This window comes from Myotis lucifugus, unplaced genomic scaffold (genome assembly GCF_000147115.1).
Source record: "Myotis lucifugus unplaced genomic scaffold, Myoluc2.0 scaffold_11, whole genome shotgun sequence".
Classification (NCBI taxonomy): domain Eukaryota; kingdom Metazoa; phylum Chordata; class Mammalia; order Chiroptera; family Vespertilionidae; genus Myotis; species Myotis lucifugus.
Genome location: NW_005871059.1, coordinates 5,899,033 through 5,901,668, shown reverse-complemented (window position 1 = coordinate 5,901,668; position 2,636 = coordinate 5,899,033). Strand labels below are relative to the sequence as shown.

The 2,636-nt window shown below is 43.0% G+C and overlaps 1 protein-coding gene across 7 annotated transcripts in view; it reads right to left on the bottom strand.

The window, feature by feature from the left end:
• The window catches only part of SHPRH (SNF2 histone linker PHD RING helicase), a 66,747-nt gene that overhangs the window by 3,818 nt on the left and 60,293 nt on the right, over nucleotides 1-2,636 (bottom strand). The window lies entirely within an intron of this gene.

Here is a 2,636-nt window from a genome sequence, read left to right as displayed (position 1 = left end):
GGGGAGCTGGAGCTGACAAGACTGAAATAATGTTTGGATATGAGGTATGAAAGAGAAATATGGAAGAGTCCTAGATTTCTGGTTTCAGAAACTACAGATGATAGGGCCACATTCTAAGATGGGGCAGCCTTGGGGTGGTGGCAGGCAGTAGGAATAGTTTTGTTTTGCCCATGTTAATCTCAAGTTTTCTGTAAGACAGGAATCCAGGGGAGGTGTAGTGTCCACAAATCCAGGTACCGAGATAGAAGTAGATGGATGCATCTGGGACAGGAGCCAAAGGGACATGTCTGGAATATACTGAGCCTCCCTATTACTACGGATGAACCATCTGCGCTTCTGCCTAAAACCAGTCTCTACACTGAGAATTACACCTCTTGCCCACTCAAAGGTACTAGCACAGCATTCTCCCCAACTCCTGCCTCATTAGTTTTTCTGTCTCTAATGCATCATTCTCCTATTATTTCTCTCATATGAAAAGGGGAAAATAACACAACTCTCTTGATCCCACTCTCTTCCTTTTCTCTCCTCTCTGCAGCAAAACTCACACTAGTCCCACCAGCTCTACAGTCCGCAGTGCATTGTGGTTAAAAGCATGGAGTGCTGAGGCAGAATGGCTGTTTGAAACTTGCCACCACTTTACTAGCCATGTGACCCTGGACAAGTTACTTAACCCCTCTCTCTTATAAAAGTGTTTGTTAATAAATAAATAAAATCCTATTCTATCTTACACTCACACCAGGCCCTCGCCTCCACCACTCCACCCAAACTGGTTTTGATCTCCATGCTGCTAAGTCTAAGGATCAATTCTCAATCCTTACTTTACTTGACATTTGGACAGTACATGACACAGTGGATCGTATTTCCTTTCTTGAGTTACATTCTTTACTTGGCTCTCAGGACATCTCCCAGTTTTCTTCTTAATGCACTGTTCGATCTTTATCTATCCTCTTTGCTGGTTTTTCCTTTTCTCCCAGAGCCTTAAACTTTGGGGTCCTCTGGAGTTTCATCTTTGGTCCTTCTCTCTACCTACAGTCTCTGTTGGTAACCATATTTAGTCTCAAGACTTAAAAATACCATTATATGCTGATGGCTTCCAGATGTATCTCTCTAGTCCAGACTGTTCTCCTGAACGCTGGAAATCTATATCCAATTACAGAACAGACATCTCCATTTGGATGTCTAATAACATCTCGAACTTATATCTACAATGAAGTTCTGCCGTTCCCTCCCCGAGTCCTACAGCCTTCCCCAGGCCCACAGAAAGCAGCTTCATCCTTCGGTTGTCCAGGCCAACACCACGCGTTAACCTGACTCTCACACACCACGTCCAGTCCGTTCACAAATACTACTGGTTCTACTTTCTAAATAAATCCAGAACTTGATCGCGTTTCACCATTTCTACTACTGTTAACATGGTCCAGATTACCTTCTACTCTCACCAGGATTCCTGCAATTGCCTTCTAACTAGTCTCCCTGCTTCTAGCCTCCCTTGTGCCCCCACTCCCTCCCCATGCCCAAACATGACATTTGGAATGACTGTTTCAACACTTACATTAGCTCATGTCACTCCTCTGCTCAAAGCCTTCCAATGGCCTCTGAGCCCTATATAGTCCACACACACACACACAGCCCTCCAGCCAAACTCTCTGACTTCATCTCCTATTTCTTTCCTCTTTGCTCCCTCTACTTCAGCAACTCTGGCTCCTTCCTATTCCTGAAACACACCAGGCATACTCCTGACTAAGGGCCTTTGCACTGAGTGTACTGTCTACCTAAATAGTCTTCACTAAGGTATCTGCTGGGCTTTCTTTATCTCACGTCTCACCTTGGTTCAGCTATCACCTTCTCCACAAGACCCCCATGCTGTCCTGGCCAGCCACCTGCATTCTTTATCCTCCTTACCCAAGTCTACTTTTCTAACTCCTAACACAGTATATACTTTTCTTTTTATGCTTATTGTTTACCACCTGCTTCTCTAACAACTTTTTATAACCAGGATTTAAGCCCCAGTATGGGCATCTCAAGCACCCAGAACTGTGCCTGGCAGACAGGTGCTCAATATAAGTTCACTGAATGAAGTATGTAGATATTGATACAGGAGACTGTTCAAGTTGGTGATGGAAAGAGGAGGCACTTCTAATCTGATTGTATCTGATTTCCCTGTATGAGGCTAGATCGTTGTCAAAGGGCAGGAGGAAGATGTAGAAGACTTAAGATAGTCTCCTTAGAAAGTAGGACAATCTATTTACTAGGGAAGCATGGTTGAATTGTCAGGTAGTGTTAAATATTCTTTTAGACTGTGGCCTTACATCAGAGAAGAGTCCAGTGCATGCTTTAGAAACATCGATTAGACAAGAAGTCTATGTTTAAAAATATAAGACAAAAAAACCCCCCATAAAAACAAACAAAAAAACAAACCAGTAAGGCATAACTGCATTTTAAATACTTGGCAGTACTGTAGAATAAGCCTGCATTTATTGTATTACTTTGTGATATTTTGCTAAGCATTTGCTTAATATTAAGTCATCATTTATTCTCTCAGTTATTGCTCACAGAGCAGTCCATGTGTCTGAGCCTGGCCCAGGAACTCATCTCTGCACTGCTCTCTCATACCTTACATCTCAGCAATTGCAAAC